The sequence below is a fragment of the Schistocerca cancellata genome, unplaced genomic scaffold (genome assembly GCF_023864275.1).
Source record: "Schistocerca cancellata isolate TAMUIC-IGC-003103 unplaced genomic scaffold, iqSchCanc2.1 HiC_scaffold_1082, whole genome shotgun sequence".
Lineage (NCBI taxonomy): Eukaryota > Metazoa > Arthropoda > Insecta > Orthoptera > Acrididae > Schistocerca > Schistocerca cancellata.
The window spans coordinates 273,393-292,209 of NW_026047081.1; the positions used below are offsets into that span (position 1 = coordinate 273,393).

At 51.3% G+C, this 18,817-nt stretch overlaps 34 non-coding genes across 34 annotated transcripts; 7 read left to right on the plus strand and 27 right to left on the minus strand.

Annotated features, from left to right (window-relative positions):
- Positions 1-129: 129 nt before the first annotated feature.
- Trnae-uuc (transfer RNA glutamic acid (anticodon UUC)) lies at positions 130-201 on the minus strand. Its single transcript has one exon. It is a non-coding gene; the product is annotated as a tRNA-Glu (tRNA).
- Positions 202-638: 437 nt separating this feature from the next.
- Positions 639-711, minus strand: Trnam-cau (transfer RNA methionine (anticodon CAU)). Its single transcript has one exon. It is a non-coding gene; the product is annotated as a tRNA-Met (tRNA).
- Positions 712-1,005: 294 nt separating this feature from the next.
- On the minus strand, positions 1,006-1,076 carry Trnag-gcc (transfer RNA glycine (anticodon GCC)). The gene has a single exon. It is a non-coding gene; the product is annotated as a tRNA-Gly (tRNA).
- Positions 1,077-1,399: 323 nt separating this feature from the next.
- On the plus strand, positions 1,400-1,471 carry Trnag-ucc (transfer RNA glycine (anticodon UCC)). The gene has a single exon. It is a non-coding gene; the product is annotated as a tRNA-Gly (tRNA).
- Positions 1,472-2,215: 744 nt separating this feature from the next.
- Positions 2,216-2,289, minus strand: Trnai-aau (transfer RNA isoleucine (anticodon AAU)). The gene has a single exon. It is a non-coding gene; the product is annotated as a tRNA-Ile (tRNA).
- A 257-nt stretch (positions 2,290-2,546) lies between these two features.
- Trnae-uuc (transfer RNA glutamic acid (anticodon UUC)) lies at positions 2,547-2,618 on the minus strand. Its single transcript has one exon. It is a non-coding gene; the product is annotated as a tRNA-Glu (tRNA).
- Positions 2,619-3,055: 437 nt separating this feature from the next.
- On the minus strand, positions 3,056-3,128 carry Trnam-cau (transfer RNA methionine (anticodon CAU)). Its single transcript has one exon. It is a non-coding gene; the product is annotated as a tRNA-Met (tRNA).
- Positions 3,129-3,422: 294 nt separating this feature from the next.
- Trnag-gcc (transfer RNA glycine (anticodon GCC)) lies at positions 3,423-3,493 on the minus strand. The gene has a single exon. It is a non-coding gene; the product is annotated as a tRNA-Gly (tRNA).
- A 323-nt stretch (positions 3,494-3,816) lies between these two features.
- On the plus strand, positions 3,817-3,888 carry Trnag-ucc (transfer RNA glycine (anticodon UCC)). The gene has a single exon. It is a non-coding gene; the product is annotated as a tRNA-Gly (tRNA).
- A 743-nt stretch (positions 3,889-4,631) lies between these two features.
- Positions 4,632-4,705, minus strand: Trnai-aau (transfer RNA isoleucine (anticodon AAU)). Its single transcript has one exon. It is a non-coding gene; the product is annotated as a tRNA-Ile (tRNA).
- A 257-nt stretch (positions 4,706-4,962) lies between these two features.
- Trnae-uuc (transfer RNA glutamic acid (anticodon UUC)) lies at positions 4,963-5,034 on the minus strand. Its single transcript has one exon. It is a non-coding gene; the product is annotated as a tRNA-Glu (tRNA).
- Positions 5,035-5,471: 437 nt separating this feature from the next.
- Positions 5,472-5,544, minus strand: Trnam-cau (transfer RNA methionine (anticodon CAU)). Its single transcript has one exon. It is a non-coding gene; the product is annotated as a tRNA-Met (tRNA).
- Positions 5,545-5,838: 294 nt separating this feature from the next.
- Trnag-gcc (transfer RNA glycine (anticodon GCC)) lies at positions 5,839-5,909 on the minus strand. Its single transcript has one exon. It is a non-coding gene; the product is annotated as a tRNA-Gly (tRNA).
- A 323-nt stretch (positions 5,910-6,232) lies between these two features.
- On the plus strand, positions 6,233-6,304 carry Trnag-ucc (transfer RNA glycine (anticodon UCC)). The gene has a single exon. It is a non-coding gene; the product is annotated as a tRNA-Gly (tRNA).
- Positions 6,305-7,051: 747 nt separating this feature from the next.
- Trnai-aau (transfer RNA isoleucine (anticodon AAU)) lies at positions 7,052-7,125 on the minus strand. Its single transcript has one exon. It is a non-coding gene; the product is annotated as a tRNA-Ile (tRNA).
- A 257-nt stretch (positions 7,126-7,382) lies between these two features.
- On the minus strand, positions 7,383-7,454 carry Trnae-uuc (transfer RNA glutamic acid (anticodon UUC)). Its single transcript has one exon. It is a non-coding gene; the product is annotated as a tRNA-Glu (tRNA).
- A 437-nt stretch (positions 7,455-7,891) lies between these two features.
- Positions 7,892-7,964, minus strand: Trnam-cau (transfer RNA methionine (anticodon CAU)). Its single transcript has one exon. It is a non-coding gene; the product is annotated as a tRNA-Met (tRNA).
- A 294-nt stretch (positions 7,965-8,258) lies between these two features.
- Positions 8,259-8,329, minus strand: Trnag-gcc (transfer RNA glycine (anticodon GCC)). The gene has a single exon. It is a non-coding gene; the product is annotated as a tRNA-Gly (tRNA).
- A 323-nt stretch (positions 8,330-8,652) lies between these two features.
- Trnag-ucc (transfer RNA glycine (anticodon UCC)) lies at positions 8,653-8,724 on the plus strand. The gene has a single exon. It is a non-coding gene; the product is annotated as a tRNA-Gly (tRNA).
- Positions 8,725-9,471: 747 nt separating this feature from the next.
- On the minus strand, positions 9,472-9,545 carry Trnai-aau (transfer RNA isoleucine (anticodon AAU)). The gene has a single exon. It is a non-coding gene; the product is annotated as a tRNA-Ile (tRNA).
- A 257-nt stretch (positions 9,546-9,802) lies between these two features.
- Trnae-uuc (transfer RNA glutamic acid (anticodon UUC)) lies at positions 9,803-9,874 on the minus strand. The gene has a single exon. It is a non-coding gene; the product is annotated as a tRNA-Glu (tRNA).
- Positions 9,875-10,311: 437 nt separating this feature from the next.
- Positions 10,312-10,384, minus strand: Trnam-cau (transfer RNA methionine (anticodon CAU)). The gene has a single exon. It is a non-coding gene; the product is annotated as a tRNA-Met (tRNA).
- Positions 10,385-10,678: 294 nt separating this feature from the next.
- On the minus strand, positions 10,679-10,749 carry Trnag-gcc (transfer RNA glycine (anticodon GCC)). Its single transcript has one exon. It is a non-coding gene; the product is annotated as a tRNA-Gly (tRNA).
- A 323-nt stretch (positions 10,750-11,072) lies between these two features.
- Trnag-ucc (transfer RNA glycine (anticodon UCC)) lies at positions 11,073-11,144 on the plus strand. Its single transcript has one exon. It is a non-coding gene; the product is annotated as a tRNA-Gly (tRNA).
- Positions 11,145-11,891: 747 nt separating this feature from the next.
- Trnai-aau (transfer RNA isoleucine (anticodon AAU)) lies at positions 11,892-11,965 on the minus strand. The gene has a single exon. It is a non-coding gene; the product is annotated as a tRNA-Ile (tRNA).
- Positions 11,966-12,222: 257 nt separating this feature from the next.
- On the minus strand, positions 12,223-12,294 carry Trnae-uuc (transfer RNA glutamic acid (anticodon UUC)). The gene has a single exon. It is a non-coding gene; the product is annotated as a tRNA-Glu (tRNA).
- Positions 12,295-12,731: 437 nt separating this feature from the next.
- Trnam-cau (transfer RNA methionine (anticodon CAU)) lies at positions 12,732-12,804 on the minus strand. Its single transcript has one exon. It is a non-coding gene; the product is annotated as a tRNA-Met (tRNA).
- Positions 12,805-13,098: 294 nt separating this feature from the next.
- Positions 13,099-13,169, minus strand: Trnag-gcc (transfer RNA glycine (anticodon GCC)). The gene has a single exon. It is a non-coding gene; the product is annotated as a tRNA-Gly (tRNA).
- Positions 13,170-13,492: 323 nt separating this feature from the next.
- Positions 13,493-13,564, plus strand: Trnag-ucc (transfer RNA glycine (anticodon UCC)). The gene has a single exon. It is a non-coding gene; the product is annotated as a tRNA-Gly (tRNA).
- A 745-nt stretch (positions 13,565-14,309) lies between these two features.
- On the minus strand, positions 14,310-14,383 carry Trnai-aau (transfer RNA isoleucine (anticodon AAU)). The gene has a single exon. It is a non-coding gene; the product is annotated as a tRNA-Ile (tRNA).
- A 257-nt stretch (positions 14,384-14,640) lies between these two features.
- Positions 14,641-14,712, minus strand: Trnae-uuc (transfer RNA glutamic acid (anticodon UUC)). The gene has a single exon. It is a non-coding gene; the product is annotated as a tRNA-Glu (tRNA).
- A 437-nt stretch (positions 14,713-15,149) lies between these two features.
- Positions 15,150-15,222, minus strand: Trnam-cau (transfer RNA methionine (anticodon CAU)). Its single transcript has one exon. It is a non-coding gene; the product is annotated as a tRNA-Met (tRNA).
- A 294-nt stretch (positions 15,223-15,516) lies between these two features.
- Trnag-gcc (transfer RNA glycine (anticodon GCC)) lies at positions 15,517-15,587 on the minus strand. Its single transcript has one exon. It is a non-coding gene; the product is annotated as a tRNA-Gly (tRNA).
- Positions 15,588-15,910: 323 nt separating this feature from the next.
- Positions 15,911-15,982, plus strand: Trnag-ucc (transfer RNA glycine (anticodon UCC)). Its single transcript has one exon. It is a non-coding gene; the product is annotated as a tRNA-Gly (tRNA).
- The last annotated feature ends 2,835 nt before the right edge of the window (positions 15,983-18,817 follow it).

Genomic DNA, 18,817 nt, shown 5'->3' on the forward strand with positions numbered 1-18,817 from the left:
CGTTGCGTGCCCGTTTCTCTCGACTGTTGTCAGCCGACGTTTACGAACCAGTAGCTATAATGCGAGGAGGACGTGAAACAGCATTTCGCACGGTCAAAACTTGTCGTCATTTGTTCCGAAAAAATTCCATTCCGGTACCGGGAATCGAACCCGGGCCTCCTGGGTGAAGGCCAGGTATCCTAGCCACTAGACCACACCGGACGTGCACATTCTTCTCCGGGTTTACACCCCCTCCACTCGCTTTCCGTTACGCACTTTCCCTGTTTGCGAGCATCTTCTCGCGTATGGCAAAAGTCACAGTCCTTTGCTTTTGGCCTCGTTGTTGCAGCGGTAGGAGGAAAAGCAAAGCTGTAAGTAGTAATATTTATTTACTTATTTCGCAAGTAAAGACCTGCTGCCTGTCATTATATAGCAGGTCATACATTGTGTGACTTTACATGTTATATCATACGAAATTCAGTTTTATTACTAGTACTTTTTTTCTTGAAAATTTTACAAAAGAACTGCAACTAGTAATAACGGGATGTAAACATTTTCACGCTGAGTCGTTGAAGCCTTGTGGATAACAAACTACTAAGTGTTTCGCTCCTTCGCAACCCCAGAGTCGTCGACTCAGCTGTGAACGATAGTAAATTAAATGCCCCGGGTGAGGATCGAACTCACGACCTTAAGATTATGAGACTTACGCGCTGCCTACTGCGCTACCGAGGCAGGCGATCGCCACAGCTTCTGGAATCTTGCTAAGTACCGAATACCAGTGGTAGAGAGTCTGCACTCCCTGGCTCATTTTTTCTGTTGCTACACGTGCATTCCCGGCGCGGCAGGCAACTTGCGATGCTAGGCCGACGCCAGTATGTACAATAGCACGCAAGAGTCCAAACGAGCAGTCGTGCGCGCTGCATGATTGCTTCTTTCCACACGGAATCCCGCGGTTCATTCTCATGGCTCACGCAGTTCGAGTGCGAAAGACACGCAGCACCACTATCGGAGAAAAAAACAAAACGATGCATCGGCCGGGAATCGAACCCGGGCCGCCCGCGTGGCAGGCGAGCATTCTACCACTGAACCACCGATGCTCAGCTACTTCACAGCTTCCTGGTGCTTTCCGCGGCAGACGTCTGAGGGGAAAGTGGGACTGCCGTCCAGCGCCGTCGCATCCTCTCGAGAGATTGCTACAGACGCTGAATCCTGCACTGCACTGCTTAAAAATGATCGTCTAAGTACTCTTGTGGCGCACGCACGCGACGACTCTTGCCAAAGGACGCGAAATGTGCGTAGAGACGCTGCCTGGATGAGCTCGCCTACCCCGTAACGCGCCTACAGCTACGACCACCTTCTGCCGCCGCCGACAGGCGGGAAGCAGACACAGCGCGGCTGGCGAGGCGCGGAAGGGAACTGTGCGGTGGTGGTGTAATGGTAAGCATAGTTGCCTTCCAAGCAGTTGATCCGGGTTCGATTCCCGGCCACCGCAGCAGGCTTTTACTTTTGCGTATGAGTACTTTTGCCACGCGTCCTTAAATTAATGTTTCTTTCCCCATCTTACCCGCTGCACGCCACCCTATAGCGTGTGCGTCGATTCCCCTTGAGTCTCGACTTGTCTCGACTTTGCTCAGCTGACGCGAGAGCTGACGCTCTCCAATCGGCCTATATCAAAAGGACAAGCACGCGAAACGACTGAGAGAGATACGGCGAGCCGGGCACAACATTACTTATGCCACAAGTAAATACCTGCTGCCTGTTATCATGTATTGTCTGATTTTACATGTTCTGTCAGGCAAATTCCGTTTTATTACTAGTAGATTTCTTTTTTTTTTTCTTTGTTGAAAATTTTACAACACGCTCCTTCATTTCACTGTGGCCGCACGGCGCGACTTGGCATACCGAGAGGCAAAACGTGGCGCCAGTGCCCTTGACCGAATAGCGCTGCAGCTCCGAAACCGAAGAGGAAAGAGAAATACGAATTGAAACTGTCGACAGTGCCCTATGTTCGCAGGCGGTCACCCGCCCAAGCACTGACAACGCCCAACGTCGCGCACTTGTGGTGATCGGACGAGAAACTGTGTGTTCAGCGTGCTGTGACCAGTGAAATGTTTTAGCGCGTCCCGACAAGTCGCGTTCGGGTCCCCTATCAGCTCCCACACAATGTGACGATTTCTTTGTCACCATACTTCCCCAGGGAAATCGGCGTTGCCTTTTTGAAATAGTAAAATCGTAGTGGCCCGTGGGGGGATCGAACCCACGACCTTCGCGTTATTAGCACGACGCTCTAACCAACTGAGCTAACGGGCCTCGGTGCAGAAAGTCTCCCATTGCTTCGCGGGAATTGCTCTGCGTATTGCCATGTAACATTTCTATGGCAGCAATCCAACAGTGGACCAGCGTCTCTTCTCCCTCTATGCCGCTGCTCGTAGTAATTTCGTTGCGTGCCCGTTTCTCTCGACTGTTGTCAGCCGACGTTTACGAACCAGTAGCTATAATGCGAGGAGGACGTGAAACAGCATTTCGCACGGTCAAAACTTGTCGTCATTTGTTCCGAAAAAATTCCATTCCGGTACCGGGAATCGAACCCGGGCCTCCTGGGTGAAAGCCAGGTATCCTAGCCACTAGACCACACCGGACGTGCACATTCTTCTCCGGGTTTACACCCCCTCCACTCGCTTTCCGTTACGCACTTTCCCTGTTTGCGAGCATCTTCTCGCGTATGGCAAAAGTCACAGTCCTTTGCTTTTGGCCTCGTTGTTGCAGCGGTAGGAGGAAAAGCAAAGCTGTAAGTAGTAATATTTATTTACTTATTTCGCAAGTAAAGACCTGCTGCCTGTCATTATATAGCAGGTCATACATTGTGTGACTTTACATGTTATATCATACGAAATTCAGTTTTATTACTAGTACTTTTTTTCTTGAAAATTTTACAAAAGAACTGCAACTAGTAATAACGGGATGTAAACATTTTCACGCTGAGTCGTTGAAGCCTTGTGGATAACAAACTACTAAGTGTTTCGCTCCTTCGCAACCCCAGAGTCGTCGACTCAGCTGTGAACGATAGTAAATTAAATGCCCCGGGTGAGGATCGAACTCACGACCTTAAGATTATGAGACTTACGCGCTGCCTACTGCGCTACCGAGGCAGGCGATCGCCACAGCTTCTGGAATCTTGCTAAGTACCGAATACCAGTGGTAGAGAGTCTGCACTCCCTGGCTCATTTTTTCTGTTGCTACACGTGCATTCCCGGCGCGGCAGGCAACTTGCGATGCTAGGCCGACGCCAGTATGTACAATAGCACGCAAGAGTCCAAACGAGCAGTCGTGCGCGCTGCATGATTGCTTCTTTCCACACGGAATCCCGCGGTTCATTCTCATGGCTCACGCAGTTCGAGTGCGAAAGACACGCAGCACCACTATCGGAGAAAAAAACAAAACGATGCATCGGCCGGGAATCGAACCCGGGCCGCCCGCGTGGCAGGCGAGCATTCTACCACTGAACCACCGATGCTCAGCTAGTTCACAGCTTCCTGGTGCTTTCCGCGGCAGACGTCTGAGGGGAAAGTGGGACTGCCGTCCAGCGCCGTCGCATCCTCTCGAGAGATTGCTACAGACGCTGAATCCTGCACTGCACTGCTTAAAAATGATCGTCTAAGTACTCTTGTGGCGCACGCACGCGACGACTCTTGCCAAAGGACGCGAAATGTGCGTAGAGACGCTGCCTGGATGAGCTCGCCTACCCCGTAACGCGCCTACAGCTACGACCACCTTCTGCCGCCGCCGACAGGCGGGAAGCAGACACAGCGCGGCTGGCGAGGCGCGGAAGGGAACTGTGCGGTGGTGGTGTAATGGTAAGCATAGTTGCCTTCCAAGCAGTTGATCCGGGTTCGATTCCCGGCCACCGCAGCAGGCTTTTACTTTTGCGTATGAGTACTTTTGCCACGCGTCCTTAAATTAATGTTTCTTTCCCCATCTTACCCGCTGCACGCCACCCTATAGCGTGTGCGTCGATTCCCCTTGAGTCTCGACTTGTCTCGACTTTGCTCAGCTGACGCGAGAGCTGACGCTCTCCAATCGGCCTATATCAAAAGGACAAGCACGCGAAACGACTGAGAGAGATACGGCGAGCCGGGCACAACATTACTTATGCCACAAGTAAATACCTGCTGCCTGTTATCATGTATTGTCTGATTTTACATGTTCTGTCAGGCAAATTCCGTTTTATTACTAGTAGATTTCTTTTTTTTTTCTTTGTTGAAAATTTTACAACACGCTCCTTCATTTCACTGTGGCCGCACGGCGCGACTTGGCATACCGAGAGGCAAAACGTGGCGCCAGTGCCCTTGACCGAATAGCGCTGCAGCTCCGAAACCGAAGAGGAAAGAGAAATACGAATTGAAACTGTCGACAGTGCCCTATGTTCGCAGGCGGTCACCCGCCCAAGCACTGACAACGCCCAACGTCGCGCACTTGTGGTGATCGGACGAGAAACTGTGTGTTCAGCGTGCTGTGACCAGTGAAATGTTTTAGCGCGTCCCGACAAGTCGCGTTCGGGTCCCCTATCAGCTCCCACACAATGTGACGATTTCTTTGTCACCATACTTCCCCAGGGAAATCGGCGTTGCCTTTTTGAAATAGTAAAATCGTAGTGGCCCGTGGGGGGATCGAACCCACGACCTTCGCGTTATTAGCACGACGCTCTAACCAACTGAGCTAACGGGCCTCGGTGCAGAAAGTCTCCCATTGCTTCGCGGGAATTGCTCTGCGTATTGCCATGTAACATTTCTATGGCAGCAATCCAACAGTGGACCAGCGTCTCTTCTCCCTCTATGCCGCTGCTCGTAGTAATTTCGTTGCGTGCCCGTTTCTCTCGACTGTTGTCAGCCGACGTTTACGAACCAGTAGCTATAATGCGAGGAGGACGTGAAACAGCATTTCGCACGGTCAAAACTTGTCGTCATTTGTTCCGAAAAAATTCCATTCCGGTACCGGGAATCGAACCCGGGCCTCCTGGGTGAAAGCCAGGTATCCTAGCCACTAGACCACACCGGACGTGCACATTCTTCTCCGGGTTTACACCCCCTCCACTCGCTTTCCGTTACGCACTTTCCCTGTTTGCGAGCATCTTCTCGCGTATGGCAAAAGTCACAGTCCTTTGCTTTTGGCCTCGTTGTTGCAGCGGTAGGAGGAAAAGCAAAGCTGTAAGTAGTAATATTTATTTACTTATTTCGCAAGTAAAGACCTGCTGCCTGTCATTATATAGCAGGTCATACATTGTGTGACTTTACATGTTATATCATACGAAATTCAGTTTTATTACTAGTACTTTTTTTCTTGAAAATTTTACAAAAGAACTGCAACTAGTAATAACGGGATGTAAACATTTTCACGCTGAGTCGTTGAAGCCTTGTGGATAACAAACTACTAAGTGTTTCGCTCCTTCGCAACCCCAGAGTCGTCGACTCAGCTGTGAACGATAGTAAATTAAATGCCCCGGGTGAGGATCGAACTCACGACCTTAAGATTATGAGACTTACGCGCTGCCTACTGCGCTACCGAGGCAGGCGATCGCCACAGCTTCTGGAATCTTGCTAAGTACCGAATACCAGTGGTAGAGAGTCTGCACTCCCTGGCTCATTTTTTCTGTTGCTACACGTGCATTCCCGGCGCGGCAGGCAACTTGCGATGCTAGGCCGACGCCAGTATGTACAATAGCACGCAAGAGTCCAAACGAGCAGTCGTGCGCGCTGCATGATTGCTTCTTTCCACACGGAATCCCGCGGTTCATTCTCATGGCTCACGCAGTTCGAGTGCGAAAGACACGCAGCACCACTATCGGAGAAAAAAACAAAACGATGCATCGGCCGGGAATCGAACCCGGGCCGCCCGCGTGGCAGGCGAGCATTCTACCACTGAACCACCGATGCTCAGCTACTTCACAGCTTCCTGGTGCTTTCCGCGGCAGACGTCTGAGGGGAAAGTGGGACTGCCGTCCAGCGCCGTCGCATCCTCTCGAGAGATTGCTACAGACGCTGAATCCTGCACTGCACTGCTTAAAAATGATCGTCTAAGTACTCTTGTGGCGCACGCACGCGACGACTCTTGCCAAAGGACGCGAAATGTGCGTAGAGACGCTGCCTGGATGAGCTCGCCTACCCCGTAACGCGCCTACAGCTACGACCACCTTCTGCCGCCGCCGACAGGCGGGAAGCAGACACAGCGCGGCTGGCGAGGCGCGGAAGGGAACTGTGCGGTGGTGGTGTAATGGTAAGCATAGTTGCCTTCCAAGCAGTTGATCCGGGTTCGATTCCCGGCCACCGCAGCAGGCTTTTACTTTTGCGTATGAGTACTTTTGCCACGCGTCCTTAAATTAATGTTTCTTTCCCCATCTTACCCGCTGCACGCCACCCTATAGCGTGTGCGTCGATTCCCCTTGAGTCTCGACTTGTCTCGACTTTGCTCAGCTGACGCGAGAGCTGACGCTCTCCAATCGGCCTATATCAAAAGGACAAGCACGCGAAACGACTGAGAGAGATACGGCGAGCCGGGCACAACATTACTTATGCCACAAGTAAATACCTGCTGCCTGTTATCATGTATTGTCTGATTTTACATGTTCTGTCAGGCAAATTCCGTTTTATTACTAGTAGATTTCTTTTTTTTTTTTTTCTTTGTTGAAAATTTTACAACACGCTCCTTCATTTCACTGTGGCCGCACGGCGCGACTTGGCATACCGAGAGGCAAAACGTGGCGCCAGTGCCCTTGACCGAATAGCGCTGCAGCTCCGAAACCGAAGAGGAAAGAGAAATACGAATTGAAACTGTCGACAGTGCCCTATGTTCGCAGGCGGTCACCCGCCCAAGCACTGACAACGCCCAACGTCGCGCACTTGTGGTGATCGGACGAGAAACTGTGTGTTCAGCGTGCTGTGACCAGTGAAATGTTTTAGCGCGTCCCGACAAGTCGCGTTCGGGTCCCCTATCAGCTCCCACACAATGTGACGATTTCTTTGTCACCATACTTCCCCAGGGAAATCGGCGTTGCCTTTTTGAAATAGTAAAATCGTAGTGGCCCGTGGGGGGATCGAACCCACGACCTTCGCGTTATTAGCACGACGCTCTAACCAACTGAGCTAACGGGCCTCGGTGCAGAAAGTCTCCCATTGCTTCGCGGGAATTGCTCTGCGTATTGCCATGTAACATTTCTATGGCAGCAATCCAACAGTGGACCAGCGTCTCTTCTCCCTCTATGCCGCTGCTCGTAGTAATTTCGTTGCGTGCCCGTTTCTCTCGACTGTTGTCAGCCGACGTTTACGAACCAGTAGCTATAATGCGAGGAGGACGTGAAACAGCATTTCGCACGGTCAAAACTTGTCGTCATTTGTTCCGAAAAAATTCCATTCCGGTACCGGGAATCGAACCCGGGCCTCCTGGGTGAAAGCCAGGTCTCCTAGCCACTAGACCACACCGGACGTGCACATTCTTCTCCGGGTTTACACCCCCTCCACTCGCTTTCCGTTACGCACTTTCCCTGTTTGCGAGCATCTTCTCGCGTATGGCAAAAGTCACAGTCCTTTGCTTTTGGCCTCGTTGTTGCAGCGGTAGGAGGAAAAGCAAAGCTGTAAGTAGTAATATTTATTTACTTATTTCGCAAGTAAAGACCTGCTGCCTGTCATTATATAGCAGGTCATACATTGTGTGACTTTACATGTTATATCATACGAAATTCAGTTTTATTACTAGTACTTTTTTTCTTGAAAATTTTACAAAAGAACTGCAACTAGTAATAACGGGATGTAAACATTTTCACGCTGAGTCGTTGAAGCCTTGTGGATAACAAACTACTAAGTGTTTCGCTCCTTCGCAACCCCAGAGTCGTCGACTCAGCTGTGAACGATAGTAAATTAAATGCCCCGGGTGAGGATCGAACTCACGACCTTAAGATTATGAGACTTACGCGCTGCCTACTGCGCTACCGAGGCAGGCGATCGCCACAGCTTCTGGAATCTTGCTAAGTACCGAATACCAGTGGTAGAGAGTCTGCACTCCCTGGCTCATTTTTTCTGTTGCTACACGTGCATTCCCGGCGCGGCAGGCAACTTGCGATGCTAGGCCGACGCCAGTATGTACAATAGCACGCAAGAGTCCAAACGAGCAGTCGTGCGCGCTGCATGATTGCTTCTTTCCACACGGAATCCCGCGGTTCATTCTCATGGCTCACGCAGTTCGAGTGCGAAAGACACGCAGCACCACTATCGGAGAAAAAAACAAAACGATGCATCGGCCGGGAATCGAACCCGGGCCGCCCGCGTGGCAGGCGAGCATTCTACCACTGAACCACCGATGCTCAGCTACTTCACAGCTTCCTGGTGCTTTCCGCGGCAGACGTCTGAGGGGAAAGTGGGACTGCCGTCCAGCGCCGTCGCATCCTCTCGAGAGATTGCTACAGACGCTGAATCCTGCACTGCACTGCTTAAAAATGATCGTCTAAGTACTCTTGTGGCGCACGCACGCGACGACTCTTGCCAAAGGACGCGAAATGTGCGTAGAGACGCTGCCTGGATGAGCTCGCCTACCCCGTAACGCGCCTACAGCTACGACCACCTTCTGCCGCCGCCGACAGGCGGGAAGCAGACACAGCGCGGCTGGCGAGGCGCGGAAGGGAACTGTGCGGTGGTGGTGTAATGGTAAGCATAGTTGCCTTCCAAGCAGTTGATCCGGGTTCGATTCCCGGCCACCGCAGCAGGCTTTTACTTTTGCGTATGAGTACTTTTGCCACGCGTCCTTAAATTAATGTTTCTTTCCCCATCTTACCCGCTGCACGCCACCCTATAGCGTGTGCGTCGATTCCCCTTGAGTCTCGACTTGTCTCGACTTTGCTCAGCTGACGCGAGAGCTGACGCTCTCCAATCGGCCTATATCAAAAGGACAAGCACGCGAAACGACTGAGAGAGATACGGCGAGCCGGGCACAACATTACTTATGCCACAAGTAAATACCTGCTGCCTGTTATCATGTATTGTCTGATTTTACATGTTCTGTCAGGCAAATTCCGTTTTATTACTAGTAGATTTCTTTTTTTTTTTTTTCTTTGTTGAAAATTTTACAACACGCTCCTTCATTTCACTGTGGCCGCACGGCGCGACTTGGCATACCGAGAGGCAAAACGTGGCGCCAGTGCCCTTGACCGAATAGCGCTGCAGCTCCGAAACCGAAGAGGAAAGAGAAATACGAATTGAAACTGTCGACAGTGCCCTATGTTCGCAGGCGGTCACCCGCCCAAGCACTGACAACGCCCAACGTCGCGCACTTGTGGTGATCGGACGAGAAACTGTGTGTTCAGCGTGCTGTGACCAGTGAAATGTTTTAGCGCGTCCCGACAAGTCGCGTTCGGGTCCCCTATCAGCTCCCACACAATGTGACGATTTCTTTGTCACCATACTTCCCCAGGGAAATCGGCGTTGCCTTTTTGAAATAGTAAAATCGTAGTGGCCCGTGGGGGGATCGAACCCACGACCTTCGCGTTATTAGCACGACGCTCTAACCAACTGAGCTAACGGGCCTCGGTGCAGAAAGTCTCCCATTGCTTCGCGGGAATTGCTCTGCGTATTGCCATGTAACATTTCTATGGCAGCAATCCAACAGTGGACCAGCGTCTCTTCTCCCTCTATGCCGCTGCTCGTAGTAATTTCGTTGCGTGCCCGTTTCTCTCGACTGTTGTCAGCCGACGTTTACGAACCAGTAGCTATAATGCGAGGAGGACGTGAAACAGCATTTCGCACGGTCAAAACTTGTCGTCATTTGTTCCGAAAAAATTCCATTCCGGTACCGGGAATCGAACCCGGGCCTCCTGGGTGAAAGCCAGGTCTCCTAGCCACTAGACCACACCGGACGTGCACATTCTTCTCCGGGTTTACACCCCCTCCACTCGCTTTCCGTTACGCACTTTCCCTGTTTGCGAGCATCTTCTCGCGTATGGCAAAAGTCACAGTCCTTTGCTTTTGGCCTCGTTGTTGCAGCGGTAGGAGGAAAAGCAAAGCTGTAAGTAGTAATATTTATTTACTTATTTCGCAAGTAAAGACCTGCTGCCTGTCATTATATAGCAGGTCATACATTGTGTGACTTTACATGTTATATCATACGAAATTCAGTTTTATTACTAGTACTTTTTTTCTTGAAAATTTTACAAAAGAACTGCAACTAGTAATAACGGGATGTAAACATTTTCACGCTGAGTCGTTGAAGCCTTGTGGATAACAAACTACTAAGTGTTTCGCTCCTTCGCAACCCCAGAGTCGTCGACTCAGCTGTGAACGATAGTAAATTAAATGCCCCGGGTGAGGATCGAACTCACGACCTTAAGATTATGAGACTTACGCGCTGCCTACTGCGCTACCGAGGCAGGCGATCGCCACAGCTTCTGGAATCTTGCTAAGTACCGAATACCAGTGGTAGAGAGTCTGCACTCCCTGGCTCATTTTTTCTGTTGCTACACGTGCATTCCCGGCGCGGCAGGCAACTTGCGATGCTAGGCCGACGCCAGTATGTACAATAGCACGCAAGAGTCCAAACGAGCAGTCGTGCGCGCTGCATGATTGCTTCTTTCCACACGGAATCCCGCGGTTCATTCTCATGGCTCACGCAGTTCGAGTGCGAAAGACACGCAGCACCACTATCGGAGAAAAAAACAAAACGATGCATCGGCCGGGAATCGAACCCGGGCCGCCCGCGTGGCAGGCGAGCATTCTACCACTGAACCACCGATGCTCAGCTACTTCACAGCTTCCTGGTGCTTTCCGCGGCAGACGTCTGAGGGGAAAGTGGGACTGCCGTCCAGCGCCGTCGCATCCTCTCGAGAGATTGCTACAGACGCTGAATCCTGCACTGCACTGCTTAAAAATGATCGTCTAAGTACTCTTGTGGCGCACGCACGCGACGACTCTTGCCAAAGGACGCGAAATGTGCGTAGAGACGCTGCCTGGATGAGCTCGCCTACCCCGTAACGCGCCTACAGCTACGACCACCTTCTGCCGCCGCCGACAGGCGGGAAGCAGACACAGCGCGGCTGGCGAGGCGCGGAAGGGAACTGTGCGGTGGTGGTGTAATGGTAAGCATAGTTGCCTTCCAAGCAGTTGATCCGGGTTCGATTCCCGGCCACCGCAGCAGGCTTTTACTTTTGCGTATGAGTACTTTTGCCACGCGTCCTTAAATTAATGTTTCTTTCCCCATCTTACCCGCTGCACGCCACCCTATAGCGTGTGCGTCGATTCCCCTTGAGTCTCGACTTGTCTCGACTTTGCTCAGCTGACGCGAGAGCTGACGCTCTCCAATCGGCCTATATCAAAAGGACAAGCACGCGAAACGACTGAGAGAGATACGGCGAGCCGGGCACAACATTACTTATGCCACAAGTAAATACCTGCTGCCTGTTATCATGTATTGTCTGATTTTACATGTTCTGTCAGGCAAATTCCGTTTTATTACTAGTAGATTTCTTTTTTTTTTTTTTCTTTGTTGAAAATTTTACAACACGCTCCTTCATTTCACTGTGGCCGCACGGCGCGACTTGGCATACCGAGAGGCAAAACGTGGCGCCAGTGCCCTTGACCGAATAGCGCTGCAGCTCCGAAACCGAAGAGGAAAGAGAAATACGAATTGAAACTGTCGACAGTGCCCTATGTTCGCAGGCGGTCACCCGCCCAAGCACTGACAACGCCCAACGTCGCGCACTTGTGGTGATCGGACGAGAAACTGTGTGTTCAGCGTGCTGTGACCAGTGAAATGTTTTAGCGCGTCCCGACAAGTCGCGTTCGGGTCCCCTATCAGCTCCCACACAATGTGACGATTTCTTTGTCACCATACTTCCCCAGGGAAATCGGCGTTGCCTTTTTGAAATAGTAAAATCGTAGTGGCCCGTGGGGGGATCGAACCCACGACCTTCGCGTTATTAGCACGACGCTCTAACCAACTGAGCTAACGGGCCTCGGTGCAGAAAGTCTCCCATTGCTTCGCGGGAATTGCTCTGCGTATTGCCATGTAACATTTCTATGGCAGCAATCCAACAGTGGACCAGCGTCTCTTCTCCCTCTATGCCGCTGCTCGTAGTAATTTCGTTGCGTGCCCGTTTCTCTCGACTGTTGTCAGCCGACGTTTACGAACCAGTAGCTATAATGCGAGGAGGACGTGAAACAGCATTTCGCACGGTCAAAACTTGTCGTCATTTGTTCCGAAAAAATTCCATTCCGGTACCGGGAATCGAACCCGGGCCTCCTGGGTGAAAGCCAGGTCTCCTAGCCACTAGACCACACCGGACGTGCACATTCTTCTCCGGGTTTACACCCCCTCCACTCGCTTTCCGTTACGCACTTTCCCTGTTTGCGAGCATCTTCTCGCGTATGGCAAAAGTCACAGTCCTTTGCTTTTGGCCTCGTTGTTGCAGCGGTAGGAGGAAAAGCAAAGCTGTAAGTAGTAATATTTATTTACTTATTTCGCAAGTAAAGACCTGCTGCCTGTCATTATATAGCAGGTCATACATTGTGTGACTTTACATGTTATATCATACGAAATTCAGTTTTATTACTAGTACTTTTTTTCTTGAAAATTTTACAAAAGAACTGCAACTAGTAATAACGGGATGTAAACATTTTCACGCTGAGTCGTTGAAGCCTTGTGGATAACAAACTACTAAGTGTTTCGCTCCTTCGCAACCCCAGAGTCGTCGACTCAGCTGTGAACGATAGTAAATTAAATGCCCCGGGTGAGGATCGAACTCACGACCTTAAGATTATGAGACTTACGCGCTGCCTACTGCGCTACCGAGGCAGGCGATCGCCACAGCTTCTGGAATCTTGCTAAGTACCGAATACCAGTGGTAGAGAGTCTGCACTCCCTGGCTCATTTTTTCTGTTGCTACACGTGCATTCCCGGCGCGGCAGGCAACTTGCGATGCTAGGCCGACGCCAGTATGTACAATAGCACGCAAGAGTCCAAACGAGCAGTCGTGCGCGCTGCATGATTGCTTCTTTCCACACGGAATCCCGCGGTTCATTCTCATGGCTCACGCAGTTCGAGTGCGAAAGACACGCAGCACCACTATCGGAGAAAAAAACAAAACGATGCATCGGCCGGGAATCGAACCCGGGCCGCCCGCGTGGCAGGCGAGCATTCTACCACTGAACCACCGATGCTCAGCTAGTTCACAGCTTCCTGGTGCTTTCCGCGGCAGACGTCTGAGGGGAAAGTGGGACTGCCGTCCAGCGCCGTCGCATCCTCTCGAGAGATTGCTACAGACGCTGAATCCTGCACTGCACTGCTTAAAAATGATCGTCTAAGTACTCTTGTGGCGCACGCACGCGACGACTCTTGCCAAAGGACGCGAAATGTGCGTAGAGACGCTGCCTGGATGAGCTCGCCTACCCCGTAACGCGCCTACAGCTACGACCACCTTCTGCCGCCGCCGACAGGCGGGAAGCAGACACAGCGCGGCTGGCGAGGCGCGGAAGGGAACTGTGCGGTGGTGGTGTAATGGTAAGCATAGTTGCCTTCCAAGCAGTTGATCCGGGTTCGATTCCCGGCCACCGCAGCAGGCTTTTACTTTTGCGTATGAGTACTTTTGCCACGCGTCCTTAAATTAATGTTTCTTTCCCCATCTTACCCGCTGCACGCCACCCTATAGCGTGTGCGTCGATTCCCCTTGAGTCTCGACTTGTCTCGACTTTGCTCAGCTGACGCGAGAGCTGACGCTCTCCAATCGGCCTATATCAAAAGGACAAGCACGCGAAACGACTGAGAGAGATACGGCGAGCCGGGCACAACATTACTTATGCCACAAGTAAATACCTGCTGCCTGTTATCATGTATTGTCTGATTTTACATGTTCTGTCAGGCAAATTCCGTTTTATTACTAGTAGATTTCTTTTTTTTTTTTCTTTGTTGAAAATTTTACAACACGCTCCTTCATTTCACTGTGGCCGCACGGCGCGACTTGGCATACCGAGAGGCAAAACGTGGCGCCAGTGCCCTTGACCGAATAGCGCTGCAGCTCCGAAACCGAAGAGGAAAGAGAAATACGAATTGAAACTGTCGACAGTGCCCTATGTTCGCAGGCGGTCACCCGCCCAAGCACTGACAACGCCCAACGTCGCGCACTTGTGGTGATCGGACGAGAAACTGTGTGTTCAGCGTGCTGTGACCAGTGAAATGTTTTAGCGCGTCCCGACAAGTCGCGTTCGGGTCCCCTATCAGCTCCCACACAATGTGACGATTTCTTTGTCACCATACTTCCCCAGGGAAATCGGCGTTGCCTTTTTGAAATAGTAAAATCGTAGTGGCCCGTGGGGGGATCGAACCCACGACCTTCGCGTTATTAGCACGACGCTCTAACCAACTGAGCTAACGGGCCTCGGTGCAGAAAGTCTCCCATTGCTTCGCGGGAATTGCTCTGCGTATTGCCATGTAACATTTCTATGGCAGCAATCCAACAGTGGACCAGCGTCTCTTCTCCCTCTATGCCGCTGCTCGTAGTAATTTCGTTGCGTGCCCGTTTCTCTCGACTGTTGTCAGCCGACGTTTACGAACCAGTAGCTATAATGCGAGGAGGACGTGAAACAGCATTTCGCACGGTCAAAACTTGTCGTCATTTGTTCCGAAAAAATTCCATTCTGGTACCGGGAATCGAACCCGGGCCTCCTGGGTGAAGGCCAGGTATCCTAGCCACTAGACCACACCGGACGTGCACATTCTTCTCCGGGTTTACACCCCCTCCACTCGCTTTCCGTTACGCACTTTCCCTGTTTGCGAGCATCTTCTCGCGTATGGCAAAAGTCACAGTCCTTTGCTTTTGGCCTCGTTGTTGCAGCGGTAGGAGGAAAAGCAAAGCTGTAAGTAGTAATATTTATTTACTTATTTCGCAAGTAAAGACCTGCTGCCTGTCATTATATAGCAGGTCATACATTGTGTGACTTTACATGTTATATCATACGAAATTCAGTTTTATTACTAGTACTTTTTTTCTTGAAAATTTTACAAAAGAACTGCAACTAGTAATAACGGGATGTAAACATTTTCACGCTGAGTCGTTGAAGCCTTGTGGATAACAAACTACTAAGTGTTTCGCTCCTTCGCAACCCCAGAGTCGTCGACTCAGCTGTGAACGATAGTAAATTAAATGCCCCGGGTGAGGATCGAACTCACGACCTTAAGATTATGAGACTTACGCGCTGCCTACTGCGCTACCGAGGCAGGCGATCGCCACAGCTTCTGGAATCTTGCTAAGTACCGAATACCAGTGGTAGAGAGTCTGCACTCCCTGGCTCATTTTTTCTGTTGCTACACGTGCATTCCCGGCGCGGCAGGCAACTTGCGATGCTAGGCCGACGCCAGTATGTACAATAGCACGCAAGAGTCCAAACGAGCAGTCGTGCGCGCTGCATGATTGCTTCTTTCCACACGGAATCCCGCGGTTCATTCTCATGGCTCACGCAGTTCGAGTGCGAAAGACACGCAGCACCACTATCGGAGAAAAAAACAAAACGATGCATCGGCCGGGAATCGAACCCGGGCCGCCCGCGTGGCAGGCGAGCATTCTACCACTGAACCACCGATGCTCAGCTACTTCACAGCTTCCTGGTGCTTTCCGCGGCAGACGTCTGAGGGGAAAGTGGGACTGCCGTCCAGCGCCGTCGCATCCTCTCGAGAGATTGCTACAGACGCTGAATCCTGCACTGCACTGCTTAAAAATGATCGTCTAAGTACTCTTGTGGCGCACGCACGCGACGACTCTTGCCAAAGGACGCGAAATGTGCGTAGAGACGCTGCCTGGATGAGCTCGCCTACCCCGTAACGCGCCTACAGCTACGACCACCTTCTGCCGCCGCCGACAGGCGGGAAGCAGACACAGCGCGGCTGGCGAGGCGCGGAAGGGAACTGTGCGGTGGTGGTGTAATGGTAAGCATAGTTGCCTTCCAAGCAGTTGATCCGGGTTCGATTCCCGGCCACCGCAGCAGGCTTTTACTTTTGCGTATGAGTACTTTTGCCACGCGTCCTTAAATTAATGTTTCTTTCCCCATCTTACCCGCTGCACGCCACCCTATAGCGTGTGCGTCGATTCCCCTTGAGTCTCGACTTGTCTCGACTTTGCTCAGCTGACGCGAGAGCTGACGCTCTCCAATCGGCCTATATCAAAAGGACAAGCACGCGAAACGACTGAGAGAGATACGGCGAGCCGGGCACAACATTACTTATGCCACAAGTAAATACCTGCTGCCTGTTATCATGTATTGTCTGATTTTACATGTTCTGTCAGGCAAATTCCGTTTTATTACTAGTAGATTTCTTTTTTTTTTTCTTTGTTGAAAATTTTACAACACGCTCCTTCATTTCACTGTGGCCGCACGGCGCGACTTGGCATACCGAGAGGCAAAACGTGGCGCCAGTGCCCTTGACCGAATAGCGCTGCAGCTCCGAAACCGAAGAGGAAAGAGAAATACGAATTGAAACTGTCGACAGTGCCCTATGTTCGCAGGCGGTCACCCGCCCAAGCACTGACAACGCCCAACGTCGCGCACTTGTGGTGATCGGACGAGAAACTGTGTGTTCAGCGTGCTGTGACCAGTGAAATGTTTTAGCGCGTCCCGACAAGTCGCGTTCGGGTCCCCTATCAGCTCCCACACAATGTGACGATTTCTTTGTCACCATACTTCCCCAGGGAAATCGGCGTTGCCTTTTTGAAATAGTAAAATCGTAGTGGCCCGTGGGGGGATCGAACCCACGACCTTCGCGTTATTAGCACGACGCTCTAACCAACTTTTTTTTTTTTTTTTTTTTTTTTTTTTTTTTTTTTTTTTTTTTTTTTTTAAATCTAATGAACCGCTGCAGGAGCAGGACGACGGGTAGGGCAGGGGTCGACACCCGAAGCCTGGCCATCCCGCCGCCACGCCCAAGCAACGTGTTCGAGTTCGAGGATCGAAGGATCAGGAAGAGGATGTAGTGGGTTTGGCGATGTTGTTTTATTTATTTATTTCTTTAATTTTTATAACATAATTTTTTTTTATATAGTTATTTGTGTTTCATTACAAAGAATGATCCTACAACTGCCGTAGCCGTGCGTCCGAGTCGTCTTCTCGTCTGTTGGGAGGGGTTCCCCCCTATTCCGTCCGTAGAGGATCAATATGCTCCAGGATTCTTCTTCATTGTCAGCGTCTCATACCCGGAACGCCCCAGTGAGCAGGAGGATCCGCAAATAATGAACCTAAATAATTTGCGAAACGAGTTCTGTACTTCGGGTGGCGGCTGAAAGCTGCATGTGTCGTCATCAATAGGGACCAAAAGTCGAGTGTGCCTTTGGGAGCATCGCAAAACATGTAGTAAACGACCATGCCTTTTAGCCAGTTAACGGCGTTCGTTCTCGTTGATGGAAAGTATACGCTGTCGGGGCGCAATACTTCATCAGGGGAGATAGACTCCGGCAATCGCCGCAAGAGTAACGCCAGCATGCGCTGCGTCAGTAGCCAGCACTCGCTGGTAGCGTCACAAGTCAGACGGTGTGCATCCGAGTCAGCGACGGAGCATGTCGGACACAAGGGGTCGTCCGTCAGATGTATGGAATGTAGCCTCTGACGAGTAGCGAACTTCCCATTCACAACCACGTACCACAATGAACGCACCGTCGTAGGTAGAAAAGGCGTGTGTACCGCTCGCCACACCGTGTTCCAGGCAACTTCAGGGTGTCTGTGGGTGACCGTATTTACAGGTTGCTGCTGTTGATAGAGGCGATAATAGTCTTTTGTGCTGGGCTTCCGTGTCGTCGGAAGTTCTGACCGTAAGTAGCTAAAGTCAATCAAGAACTCTCTGATGTGGGTGAGTGCCGGTGAAATGTGTCCTACAGAAACCGGGGGATGCAGAGAGTGTGGTGTCACTTCCGCTATCAGGGTGCCCGTCAGAGTGGCGTGGGCAGAGGTCCACTGGCGACGCATAGTGTTGAGATAAAGCGATCGCGCACGGTTATATACATGAATTAAACCGATACCGCCCGCTCGCTGCGGCAGCGTCAGGGTGGCGTATCGGACTTTAAAAACCAGACCGGTGCTTACGAAATGTCCATATGCTGCTTGAAATCTGTCGGCCATCGTAGCCGTCAAGGGAAGGATATGCGCAAAATAGTTCAGTTTTGAGACAAGATAGGTGTTGACATAACGTGTTCTGAGAAGCATATCCAAGCGACGCAGTTTGTTGTCCTGCAGCAGAGCACGTGTCTGGTGCAGGAGCCGGCGGTACGTAGCCGCCGCCGTGCGGCGGACATTGCTATAGAATTGCACTCCTAAACACTTGAGTACGGGCACCTTGTCAAAGGGCACCGCCGTTGTGTGGGAAAGCCCCCCTCCGACATCCATGTATTTTGTCTTCTTCACGTTGATGACGCTCCCAGCGACCGCCCCGTACTGGCGTAGCCACTGTAGCGCCATATGCATTTCATCCTCTGATCTGGCCAGGAACACCACGTCATCGGCGAATGCACCACAACGAAAGGTCTCGTCCCGCAAGGAGATACCAGTTAATCGCTGTCGTAGACCATGTAAAGCTGGTTCAAGCGCTGCAGCAAATAATATACCCGACAGGGGGCACCCTTGTCGCACTGACCGTCCAACAACAATGTGACCAGACTGATAACCGTTGACCATCATGCGGGAGCGCGCTCCGTGGACCAGTCGAAGGACCACCTGTGCAGACTCCGGAGAGAGGCCCATGCGTTGCAAAACTGCGCGTAAGAAGCCGTGGTCGACGCGGTCGAATGCGTGGTCAAAATCTACGGCGACAAGGGCGCCTCGTATTTTGCAGG